This window comes from Triticum aestivum, chromosome 5A (genome assembly GCF_018294505.1).
Source record: "Triticum aestivum cultivar Chinese Spring chromosome 5A, IWGSC CS RefSeq v2.1, whole genome shotgun sequence".
NCBI lineage: Eukaryota > Viridiplantae > Streptophyta > Magnoliopsida > Poales > Poaceae > Triticum > Triticum aestivum.
Genome location: NC_057806.1, coordinates 17,196,235 through 17,210,010, shown reverse-complemented (window position 1 = coordinate 17,210,010; position 13,776 = coordinate 17,196,235).

Genomic DNA, 13,776 nt, shown 5'->3' with positions numbered 1-13,776 from the left:
ACGGCGGAGGGGGCGGAGGGCGACGACGACGGCTTCGGGGGGCGGCTCGGGGCGGCGGAGGGCGATGGCGACGGGGGGCGGCTCGGGGGCGGCAGAGGGCGGGGGCAACTGATTGTGAAATTTTCACAAGTCCAACTTATATAACCAGAGCATTGGTTCCGGTTCGTGGCAACAACCGGGACCAATGCCCCCCTTTAGTACCGGTTGGTGCCACGAACCGGGACCAAAGGTCAGTTTTCGGCAGCCCAAAGGGCGGGAAGCGGCGGCCTTTGGTTCTGGTTGCTGGCACCAACCGGTACCAAAGGGGGGCATTCGTACCGGTTGATGCCACGAACCGGTTCCAATGCCCCCCTTTAGTCCCGGTTGGTGGCACCAACCGGGACCAAAGGCCTCGTGCTGCCCGTGCCCAAATGTTTAGTCCCACCTCGCTAGCTGAGAGGGGCGCGCAGTAGTTTATAAGCCCCACTGATGCACCCCTCTAGAGCTCCTCTCCATTGCAGGATTTCGGGCCTAATTGTCACTAGTATGCCTGATGGGCCTACTAGGCCTTCTGCGGTCCTGAATACTGGCCCATGGTTGGGTTTCTAGTCGTATTCAGGCCGTGGAGGCCCAGTAGGTGGCATATTTTTATTATTTTTTCCCTGTTTTTTGCATTATTTATTTTGTTTTGTTTCTACTTACAACAAAAAACTTATTTATTTTATTTTATTTTGTTTCTAATTACTTACTTATTATGTAATTTTGTTATTAAAGTTTCTAACAAAAAAAGTTCTTTATGAAAATTCTTTTTGCTTTTAATGATTTTGAACAGAAAATACTTTGATAATTTTAGTTGCATCAGTTTTATATTTAATTTTAGTTTCAATAATACTAGAGGTTGCGTATAATGTTTTGAACAGAAAATACTTTGATAATTTTAGTTTTATAAATTTTATTTACGTTATTAAAGTTTATTTTATTTTATTTTGTTTCTACTTATATATTTTATTAAAGTTTATATTATTTTGTTTCTAATTACTTATTTAATTTATTTTATGAATTCTGTTTGCTATTAAAGTTTGTAACAAAAAAGTTCTTTATGAAAATTCTGTGAACTCCTGACTTTTTCTGTGTTCAAAATGCACCATGCAAAGCCACATCATCAATTTTCAACTCTTTCTGACTGCATTTGTTATTTTTCATGCATTTACTGATTATTTTGAGCCAAAAGACCCTGAAATTGAAAAGCATTTACTGATTATTATTGAGCTATAAGCCAAATCATCAATAAAATTCTTTTTGCTTTTATGTTTTGAACAGAAAATATTGTGATAAGTTTAGTAGCATAAATTCTATATAATTTTAGTTTCAATAATACTAGAGGTTTATAAAATGCAACATTCAAAGCATTTCAACAAAACAATCAAAGCATTTCAACAAAATGGACAATCTGTTTCGAGATATCAGGGTTTCATATGGAAACTCATCTATTACAACATGCACTTCAAATGAACTAGGAAAAGGTTGAAAGTTGGCATGGTATCATCATAATAGTTGTGGAGAGAAAGTCTTCACTTTTTTGGTTGTGTCCTTTGCTTATTGCACCGTAACCATGGATAATCTTCATCGTTTATCAGGATGCTTGGGTCAGCATTGACTTTGAAGGGAGGAATTTCATGAAACTTTTCATAATCTTCGGAAAAGTCTATCTTTCCCTCCACTCCCACGATGTTCATTTTTCCTGAAAGAGCTATGTGGCGCATTGGCTCATCGTATGATGTATTCGCTTCCTTATCTTTTCTTTTTCTCGGTTTGGTAGACATGTCCTTCACATAGATAACCTTTGCCACATCATTGGCTAGGAAGAACTGTTCGTCAGTGTACCCATGATTGTTTAGATCCAGTGTTGTCATTCTGTACTGTGTGTCTACCTGTACCCCGCCTCCAGACAGATTGACCCATTTACACTTAAACAAAGGGACCTTAAAATCATTTCCGTAGTCAAGTTCCCATATGTCCATTATGTAACCATATTATGTGTCCTTTCCCCTCTCGGTTGCTGCGTCAAAGCGGACACCGCTGTTTTGGTTGGTGCTCTTTTGATCTTGGGCGATCATGTAAAATGTATTCCCATTTATCTCGTATCCTTTGTAAGTCAATACAGTCGAAGATGGTCCCATGGACAATGAGTACAGCTCATCACAAACAGTGTTGTCACCTCTGAGACGTGTTTCCAACCAACTGTAGAAAGTCCTGATGTGTTCACATGTAATCCAGTCGTCACACTGCTCCGGGTGTTTGGAGCGCAGACTGTTCTTGTGTTCATCGACATACGGGGTCACCAAGGTAGAGTTCTGTAGAACTATGTAGTGTGCTTGAGACCAAGAATGCCCGTCCATGCATATTATTGAGTCCGCTCCTAGCATGCCTTTTCCAGTCATTCTCCCATCATACCGCGATTTAGGGAGACCTATCTTCTTAAGGCCAGGAATGAAGTCAACATAAAACCCAATTACATCCTCAGTTTGATGGCCCATGGAGATGCTTCCATCTGGCCTAGCACAATTACGAACATATTTCTTTAGGACTCCCATGAACCTCTCAAAGGGGAACATATTGTTTATAAATACGGGGGCCGGAATGACAATCTCGTCGACTAGATGAACTAAACGTTCGTCATGATATTGAATAAGGATGGTGGGAACACCAGCTCAAAACTGACAAGACATTGCGCCACATCACTTATTAGCCTTGGTATGATTTCTGGATCGATCACCTTCTAAGAGATTGCATTGAGGAATGCACATAGCTTCACAATGGCTAATGGAACGTTTTCTGGTAGAAGCCCCCTTAATGCAACCGGAAGCAGTTGCGTCATAATCACGTGGCAGTCATGAGACTTTAGGTTCTAGAACTTTTTCTCTGGAATATTTATTATTCCCTTTATATTTGACGAGAAGCCAGTTGGGACCTTCATACTGAGCAGGCATTCAAAAAAGATTCCCTTCTCTTCTTTGATAAGAGCGTAGCTGGCAGGACCTTCATACTGCTTTGGAGGCGTGCCGTCTTTTTCGTGCAAACGTTGTAGGTCCTCCCGTGCCTCAGGTGTTTCTTTTGTCTTCTCATACACGCCAAGAATCCTAACAGGTTCACGCAAAGGTTCTTCGTCACGTGCATCACGTCGATTGAAGAGCGTACCTCTAGCTCTTTCCAGTAGGGTAGGTCCCAAAATATAGATTTCTTCTTCCACATGGGTGCGTCTCCCTCAGCGTCATTCGGAAAAGCTAGTCCGCCGGGACCCTTTCCAAATATTACGTGTAAATCAGAGACAATATCAAGTACGTGATCACCGGTACACATGGAGGGCTTCTTCCGGTGATCTTCCTCACCTTTGAAATTCTTGCCTTTCTTTCAACATTGATGGCTGGTCGGGAGAAATCGACGATGTCCCGGGTACACATTCTTCCTGCATCTGTCTAGGTATATACTTTCGGTGTTAGCTAAACAGTGCGTGCATGCGTGGCATCCCTTGTTTGTCTGTCCTGAAAGGTTACTGAGAGCGGGCCAATCGTTGATGGTTACAAACAGCAACGCATGTAGGTTAAATTCCTGATGTTTGTGCTCATCCCACACACGTACACCGTTTCCATTCCATAGATGTAAAAGTTCTTCAACTAATGGCCCTAGGTACACATCAATGTCGTTGCCGGGTTGCTTAGGGCCTTGGATGAGAATTGGCATCATAATGAACTTCCGCTTCATGCACATCCAAGGAGGAAGGTTATACATACATAGAGTCACGGGCCAGGTGTTGTGATTGCTGCTCTGCTCCTCGAAAGGATTAATGCCATCCGCGCTTAAAGCAAACCATACATTCCTTGGGTCACTTGCAAACTGAGCCCAATACTTTCTCTCAATTTTTCTCCACTTCAACCCGTCAGCGGGTGATCTCAACTTCCCGTCTTTCTTATGGTCCTCACTGTGCCATCGCATCAACTTGGCATGCTCTTTGTTTCTGAACACTCAACCGTGGTATTATAGGAGCATACCACATCACCTTCGCAGGAACTCTCTTCCTGCGGGGCTCGCCCTCAACATCACCAGGGTCATCTCGTCTGATCTTATACCGCAATGCACTGCATACCGGGCATGCGTTCAAATCCTTGTACGGATCGTGGTAGAGGATGCAGTCACACTAGTAGAAAAAGGGTGAAACGTGAAGCACATTAGTGCCGGTTTGTATTTGAGCCGGCACTAATGTATACATTAGTGCCGGTTCCAACGGCTAGCCGGGCCGCTTTCATTAGTACCGGTTCGTGGCGAACCTTTAGCACCGGTTCGTGCCACGAACCGGTACTAATGAGAGTGGTGGCAGGATGTTGTCAGACTGGGGCCCATCCATCCCCTTTAGTACCGGTTCTTGGCACGAACCGGTACTAAAGGTCGTCCTACATAAACCCTTCGTCCAGCCAAGCTCGCTCTGTTCTTGCCCTCTTCCTCTCGAGCTCATCACACATTTTGCCCAAAATTTGTCAAGATTTGAAGGCCCCCATCCATTCAAATGATCACAAAGGTTAGCAACTTTGTCCTTTCATCTCTCATTGCTAGATTAGCTCTTGCAATGCTTTATATAGTGATTAATTTGTGAGTTTAGTAATTTGGGAGGATATATATATATGTGCTAGTATTTGATTTATATGCAATTTGAGGTCAAAAATAACACTTAGTTTGCATATGTAGGTGTGGTTTACTTAGTGCCTTCTAAATCTCCGTCTAACCACCGTCGATCGCCTGCACCGTCCCGTCGCCGGCACCACCTTGTGGTGAGCCTCTTGTTCATGAAATTTTATATAAAAATTGATGTTTGTGTGATTTGGATATATAGTTACTCGTATAATTATCTTACCTGTATGTTGTTTGTTATACATATAGTGCCATGGTTTTGATATCCGTCCCCGTTGGCCCTCGTCCATGTTATGATTCGGATGTGGTATATATATTCTCTTTTAAAACTAGTTGCATTTCGTGTTTATGACAAATTATGCCCATCAAGTTGACATAGAAATTTTTTCTAGGAGGTATGTGAACCAGAAATTCCAACCGACCCTATTGTCGAGAGGTTAAATTTAGTTGAAAGAGAAAACGAGTACTTGAAAGAAAAATTGAAAAGAATTGAGGGGGAGAAGATGGAATTGGAGTTGCATGTTGCCGATGTCGTCGATGATCACAAGATCAAGATGGAGAAAATGCGCTTGAAGATTAGAAAGATTAGAAAATATGCCATCGATAGTGAGGCTTGGTATCATTATGCTATTGGATCAATTGTTACCTTAGTTGCGATCTTGATCGCATTTGTTGTTGCATTTAAATGCTTTAGCTAGTGAGTTATTTGTTTGTTGCATTTAAGTGTTGTATGAACTTTATGTATGAACTTGTATTAATTTGGTCTATTCGGTGTTGTGTAATGAAGATGAGCCGGCAATGGATGTACGATGACCGATGCTCTCCCCAGTTCGTTGAGGGCGTGCATACTTTTCTGCTTGCGGCTGAGGCAAACAAGCGGGCGGATGGTTTTATGCCTTGTCCATGTGCTGGCTGTAAGAATGGTCACAATTACTCTACGTCAAGAACCATTCACGTCCACCTGTTTAAGTCCGGTTTCATGCCCCACTATAATGTTTGGACCAAGCACGAACAAAGAGGGGTTATGATGGAAGACAATGAAGAAGAAGAGGACGACGATAGCTATCCTGGCCATGGGTTCCTTGAATACGATGATACAACAATGGGGGAAGAAGCTGAGCCGGTAATGCGGGAAGAAGCTGAGCCGGCAATGCGGGAAGAAGCTGAAGAAGAGGCATCAAATGAGCCCGTTGATAATCTAGGTCGGGCCATTGTCGATGCAAAGAGAAACTGCGCAAGTGATTTGGAGAAGAAGAAGTTGCAGCGCATGTTAGAGGATCACAAAAAATTGTTGTACCCGAATTGCGTAGGTGACAAGAAAAAGCTGGGCACCACACTAGAATTGCTGCAATGGAGGGCAGAGAATGGTGTATCTGACAAGGGATTTGGAAAGTTGCTGGTAATGATAAAGGATATGCTTCCAAAGGACAACGAATTGCCCGAGAGTACGTACGAAGCAAAGAAGGCTGTCTGCCCTCTAGGGTTAGAGGTGCAGAAGATACATGCATGCCCTAATGATTGCATCCTCTACCGCGGTGAGGACGAGGATTTGAACGCTTGCCCGGTATGTGGTGCATTGCGCTATAAGATCAGCCGCGATGACCCTGGTGATGTCGAGGGCGAGCGCCCCAGGAAGAAGATTCCTGCCAAGGTGATGTGGTATGTGTTGGGGAACACAATAATTTCAAAAAAATTCCTACGCACACGCAAGATCATAGTGATGCATAGCAATGAGAGGGGAGACTGTTGTCTACGTACCCATTCAGACCGACTGCGGAAGCGTTGACACAACGTAGAGGAAGCTCTGATCCAGCAAAGCTTTGGGGATGAGTTTCGTCATCACGACGGCGTGATGACGATGATGATGTTCTACCGACGCAGGGCTTCGCCTAAGCACCGCAACTATATGACCGAGGTGGAATATGGTGGCAGGGGGCACCGCACACGGCTAAGGAACGATCACGTGGATCAACTTGTGTGTCTAGAGGTGCCCCCCTGCCCCCATATATAAAGGAGCCAAGGGGGAGGGGCGGCCGGCCAGGAGGAGGGCGCAGGAGGAGTCCTACTCTTACCGGGAGTAGGACTCCCCCCCCAATCCTAGTTGGAATAGGATTCCCCGAGGGGGAAGAGAGAGAGGGGGGCCGGCCACCTCTCCTTGTCCTAGTAGGACTAGGGGAGGGGGAGGCGCGCGGCCCACCTTGGGCTGCCCCTTTCTCCTTTCCACTAAAGCCCACTAAGGCCCATATGGCTCTCGGGGGGTTCCGGTAACCTCCCGGTACTCCGGTAAAATCCCGATTTCACCCGGAACACTTCCAATATCCAAACATAGGCTTCCAATATATCAATCTTTATGTCTCGACCATTTCGAGACTCCTCGTCATGTCCGTGATCACATCCGGGACTCCGAACTAACTTCGGTACATCAAAATGCATAAACTCATAATAACTGTCATCGTAACGTTAAGCCTGCTGACCCTACGGTTCGAGAACAATGTAGACATGACTGAGACACATCTCCGGTCCATAACCAATAGTGGGACCTAGATGCTCATATTGGCTCCTACATATTCTACGAAGATCTTTATCAGTCAGACCGCATAACAACATACGCTGTTCCCTTTGTCATCGGTATGTTACTTGCCCGAGATTCGATCGTCGGTATCCAATACCTAGTTCAATCTCGTTACCGGCAAGTCTCTTTACTCGTTCCTTAATACATCATCTCGCAACTAACTCACTGGCTGCAATGCTTGCAAGGCTTATGTGATGTGCATTACCGAGAGGGCCAAGAGATACCTCTCCGACAATCGGAGTGACAAATCCTAATCTCGAAATACGCCAACCCAACATCTACCTTTGCAGACACCTGTAGAGCTCCTTTATAATCACCCATTTACGTTTTGACGTTTGGTAGCACACAAAGTGTTCCTCCGGCAAACGGGAGTTGCATAATCTCATAGTCATAGGAACATGTATAAGTCATGAAGAAAGCAATAGCAACATACTAAACGATCGGGTGCTAAGCTAATGAAATGGGTCATGTCAATCAGATCATTCAACTAATGATGTGACCTCGTTAATCAAATAACAACTCTTTGTTCATGGTTAGGAAACATAACCATCTTTGATTAACGAGCTAGTCAAGTAGAGGCATACTAGTGACACTCTGTTTGTCTATGTATTCACACATGTATTATGTTTCCGGTTAATACAATTCTAGCATGAATAATAAACATTTATCATGATATAAGGAAATAAATAATAACTTTATTATTGCCTCTAGGGAATATTTCCTTCAGTATGCTCCTATAATACCACGGTTGAAACATTTGTTCCAAAACAAAGAGCATGCCAAGGCGATGCGATGGCACAGAGAAGACTGTAAGAAAGACGGAAAGTTGAGAGTACCCGCTGCCGGGTCGCAGTGGAGAAAAATCGAAAGAAAGTACGGGAAGGAGTTTGCGGATGACGCAAGGAGCGTATGGTTTGGTCTAAGCGCAGATGGCATTAATCCTTTAGGGGAGCAGACCAGCGACCATAGCACCTGGCCTATGACTCTATGTTTGTATAACCTTCCTCCTTGGTTGTGCATGAAGCGGAAGTTCATTATGATGCCAGTGCTCATCCAAGGCCCTAAGCAACCCGGCAACGACATTGATGTGTACCTAAGGCCATTAGTTGAAGAACTCTTACAACTGTGGAATGGAACAGGTGTACGTGCGTGGGATGAGCACATGGGGGAAGAATTTGACCGAAAGGCGTTGCTGTTCGTGACCATCAATGATTGGCCTGCTCTCAGTAACCTTTTAGGACAGACAAACAAGGGATACCGCGCATGCACGCACTATTTGGACGATACCGACAGTATATATTTGGCTAATTGTAAGAAGAATGTGTACCTGGGACATCGTCGATTTCTTCCGAGCAGGCATCCCGTAAGAAAGAAAGGCAAGCATTTCATAGGTGAGGCGGATCACTGGACGAAGCCTCGCCACCGTACTGGTGCTGATGTACATGATATGGTCAAGGATTTGAAGGTGGTCTTTGGAAAGTGTCCTGGTGGACAACCTGTTCCGAATGACGCTGACGGGCGCGCACCCATGTGGAAGAAGAAATCTATATTTTGGGACCTGCCCTATTGGAAAGACCTAGAGGTCCGCTCCGCAATCGACGTGATGCACGTGACGAAGAATCTTTGTGTGACCCTGCTTGGTTTCTTGGGCGTGTATGGGAAGACAAAAGATACACTTGAGGCACGAGAGGACCAGCAACGTATGCACGGAAAAGACGGCATACATCAGGGTCATGCAAGCTACGCTCTCACCAAAGAAGAGAAGGAAATCTTCTTTGAATGTCTGCTCAGTATTAAGGTACCGTCTGGCTTCTCGTCGAATATAAAGGGAATAATAAACATGGCAGAGAAAAAGTTCCAGAACATAAAGTCTCGTGACTGCCACGTGATTATGATGCAACTGCTTCTGGTTGCATTGAGGTGGCTTCTACCGGAAAACGTTCGATTAGCCATTGTGAATTTATGTGCATTTCTCAATGCAATCTCTCAGAAGGTAATCGATCCAGAAATCATACCAAGGTTAGAGAATGATTTGGGGCAATGTCTTGTCAGTTTCGAGTTGGTGTTCCCACCATCCTTCTTCAACATCATGACGCACGTCCTAGTTCACCTATGCGAAGAGATTAACGTTTTGGGTCCTGTATTTATACACAATATGTTCCCCTTTGAGAGGTTCATGGGAGTCTTAAAGAAATATGTTCATAACCGTGCTAGGCTAGAAGGAAGCATCTCCAAGGGCCGTCAAAATGAGGAGGTCATTGGGTTTTGTATTGACTTTATTCCTGACCTTAAGCCGATTAGTGTTCCTGAATCGCGGCATAAGGGCAGACTGGATGGAAAAGGCACGCTAGGAGGGGAACAAATAATATGTATGGACGAACATTCTCTCACTGAAGCACACTACACAGTTCTACAGAATTCCGCCTTGGTGGCTCCGTATATGGATGAACACAAGAATTTGCTACGCTCCAAACACCCGGAGCGGTCTGATGACTGGATTACACGTGAACAAACCAGGAGTTTTGCCAGCTGGTTGCAGACACGTACCATGCATGACACCTCTATTGAAGATGACCTGTACTTGCTGTCCCAGTTACCATCTTCGAATATAATGACTTTCAAAGGGTATGAGATAAATGGTAATACATTTTACATCATTGCCCAAGATAAGAAGAGCACCAACCAAAACAGTGGTGTCCGCTTTGATGCAGAAACGAAGACGGGAAAGGAAACATATTATGGTTATATACAGGACATATGGGAACTTGACTATCGACGTGGTTTGAAGGCCCCTTTGTTTCGGTGCAAATGGGTCAATATGACACAAGGCGGGGTAACGGAAGACCCACAGTACGGAATGACAACAGTGGATCTCAACAATCTTGCGTATGTAGACGAACCATTCGTCCTAGCCAATGATGTGGCACGGGTTTTCTATGTGAAGGACATGTCTACCAAGCCAAGAAAAAGAAAAGATAAGGAAGCGAATGCATCGTACGATGAGCCAAAGCGGCACATAGTTCTTTCTGGGAAAAGAAACATCATGGGAGTGGATGACAAGACAGACAAGTCAGAAGATTATGAAAAGTTTGATGAAATTGCTCCATTCACAGTGAATATTGACCCGAGCATCCCATTAAATGATGAAGATTTTCCATGGTTACGACGCAAAGGGACACATGCGAAGAAAAAGTTTCACACCCAAAGATCTGGGATGTGATCGGCTTCACTATCATCACTTTCTTCTGTGTTTCACACCTAGAAGGGAATCTCTGTAATAGTTAGGGTAGTTAATTATGTGTTTTGGCATTTGAAACGCGAAGAAATTTTATGTGCAAACAAATTCTTTCATGCCTTTACTGATTTTTAAAGTTAAGTTATTCACAAACTAGTGATTCACACTAATTTCAAATAATTCAAAATTTAAACTATTCAAATTTGAAAACTACGGGCACTAACAGAAAGTTTGTAATTTTTTGTACCTAAAGCAAAAATATTCACAAAGAAACTCTAAATACACAAAAAAACAACTCAAAAATAAATAAATAAAAGCCCGCCTACTAGGCCAGAGCGGCCTACATATGACTAGAAACCCAACCTGTTGTTGGGCCAGGATGCAGGCCCGCGCAGGCCTAGTAGGCCAACAGGGCAGCACAGAACATGTAGGCCCAGTAGGCCTGCTTTGGAGAGAAGCTCGAGAGAGCTACCACAAGGGGGTTTATAAACAAGTGCGGTCGCCCCTCGGCTAGCGAGGTGGGACTAAACTTGCGCACCGCACCTGCGCCAGCGCACCCCATTTAGTATCGGTTCATGGCACGAACCGGTACTAAAGGGGGGCTTTTAGTACCGGTTGGAGCCACCAACCGGTAATAAAGGGGGTGCGGTTCTATCGGTTTACTAGAGTAGGGGTACCCTAGTATCCCAAACTTGTGCACGGGCAGTTGCAGCGCCGCGCGGCAAGGCTTGCCGGACGACCACCAGAGTCCTCCGTGGGTTCCTTTGGAGCCATTCAAGAACAAAGCATTCAAGATGAAGAGACAAGGCCCCGGCAAGAGGATCTTGCCGGGAAGAGACAAGGCCCCGGCAAGAGGAGCTTGCCGGGAAGGCCAACCACGGCACTTCAAGAAACTTGCCGCGATGCACCGCACGTCCCGGCAAGGTCCGGTGAGCGACAAGCTTCTGGACTTGAAAAGACGACGACCCCGACAAGGTACTTGCCAGGGGCCCGCTGCCACTCTGTACCCACGCTCCAGCGCACCCACCCGCGTGTCGCCATGAGGCTTCCTCAGGGGCGTGTGGCGGGGGCCTGTGCAGCCAGGGGTACGCGGTGGCAAGCGGAGATGAAGAGAAGGCCATCGTGGCAAAGTGTGGCGCTCCTAACGGTCACTTTTTGCACTGTTTAGGCAACTCAGACGAGCATTCAATGACCTTGTCCCCTGCCGTCAGAGTTAGGTAGGGTGCACTGTTTCCATAGTAGCGGTAGCTACACCTACCACATCCTTTTCCATTTTTACCCTTCTAGTCTACGTTGCCACCTGTCGGTGACCCCTTGAAAGTATAAAAGGAGGCTCAAGCGCAACGTAGAAGAGGTTCGGCTCATTCGAAACATCAGGAACACTCTCACGCTCGGTCTGGCAGCGTCCATCGCTCCTGAGCAAGAATTCAATACACACAAACAAGCAACAGTAGGGTTTTACGCATCCGTGCGGCCCGAAGCTGGGTAAAACTGCTCGCGTGTACCGCCTCGATCCGCTCTTTGCACGGCCTCCGCCCCTCTCCGAACCGAAAGGGGCCCGGTCCCCATAGGTGCTGGTGGATCAGTTTCCCCGACATCTTTGGCGCGCCAGGTAGGGGGTGTCGAGATTGTGCGAACCCGATCCGGCGTGCACGCGAGCTAAATCTTCATCGTCTTCATCGACATGCCACCGAAGAAGAAGGATTCGGAGGCAGCTGTTCCGTCTGTGTCGCTTTCACCGCCTCCGGAGCAAACGGGTGGTGGAGTGGACGCCGGCGGAAGAATGGGCGTCGACGAGGGGGCCCTCAGTGTGGCCAAGTCCAAGGACAAGGCGGCACAGACCTCGGCGTCCATGCGCCCACCATGCCCCTCTCAGGAGGCGCGGGACCAGCAGCGTCATGGTGTTCGCAGCGCCAGACGTCCGCTGGGCCAAGATCAAGCTGGTGGTTCTCGTGGCGCTCAAGACCAACATGCACGTCAACATGCTGGCTCGAGCGAAGTACGGTCTCCTGGACGGGGCACTGCTCCTTCTAACGTGGTTAGGAGTCCGAGCACGCCCCACTCCTCGCACGGATCACCTCCACCGCCCACCACTCCAGCAGAAGCCTTGGCGCGAGCTCAACTGCTCCTAGACTATCCTCCAACGACGGACAAGACCGACGAATGGAGGGCCACTATCCAGAGCCTCATCGGCTTCGCCAACGACGACACTGCGCGACAACCAAGCACCTCGCTGCCGCGGCAGGACGGCCGGACGCGAGCCGATGGCAACAAGACCGGGGGAGGTGCAACTTCCATGCACTCTCCACTACGAAGGCTAAAATCGCCGACTCGCCGGGTCCACCCCGACAGCGGCTCCACCGCGTCGTCGGACCCACAAGCTCGCCGCGACCAGCGCCAAGTTCTCCATGAACGACAACAAGAAGACGCTCGAACCCGCATCGAGCGCCGAAGAGAAGCGCGACGTCAATCCGACAAGCGCGCTGGGCCCTCTGTTGACATGTATGCGCCAGGGGAACCAGGCGATCTGCCGTACGCGGTAGGTTGTCCTGCGTTCACCCGTGAGCTGCGGCAAGTCCAATGGCCCAGCACAAAGAATTTCAAACCAGACGTACCAGAGAAGTACGACGGCAAGACGCATCCGTCGGAGTTTCTCAGCATCTACACCATCGTGGTGCAGGCTGCCGGGGGACGAGACGACAAGATCCTTGCCAACTACTTCCCACTGGTACTCAAGCCCAACGTCAGGTCCTGGCTCATGCACATGCTGGACAATTCCATCTCCTCTTGGGCAGATTTATGCCATCAGTTTGTCGGCGCCTTTACAGGCGGCCACAAGCCAGATGGCCAAGAGAGCGATCTTCATCTGCTCGCCCAGAAGGAAGGAGAGCCACTGCGCAAGTACATTCAGAGATTCAGCCGTGTACAGCACAACATCCCAGACGTCCACCCCGCCGCGATCATCAGCGCGTTCCATCAGAACGTGCGAAACCGAAGGATGAGGGAGGAGATGGCGATGTGTAAGATCAGAGACGTCAGCGAGCTTTACGCCCTGGCCGACAAGTGTGCACGCACTGAAGAGGGGAGGAGGCTCCCCGGGGAGAGTACAGGAGCAGGAGGATCCGACAGTGAGGATGCCGCCCCGACAAGGAAAGGCCGGCGGCGGAACAACAGAAGGAAAAAGGGCAAGGAAGTGCTAGCTGTCGAGCAGACCGGCAATGGAGGTGGCGCCAAGGAAGCTAAAGCTGGTGGCTCCGACAAGGAGGCCCAGCCTGTGGCGGCCGCCGACAAGCAGGACAGCTCCGGC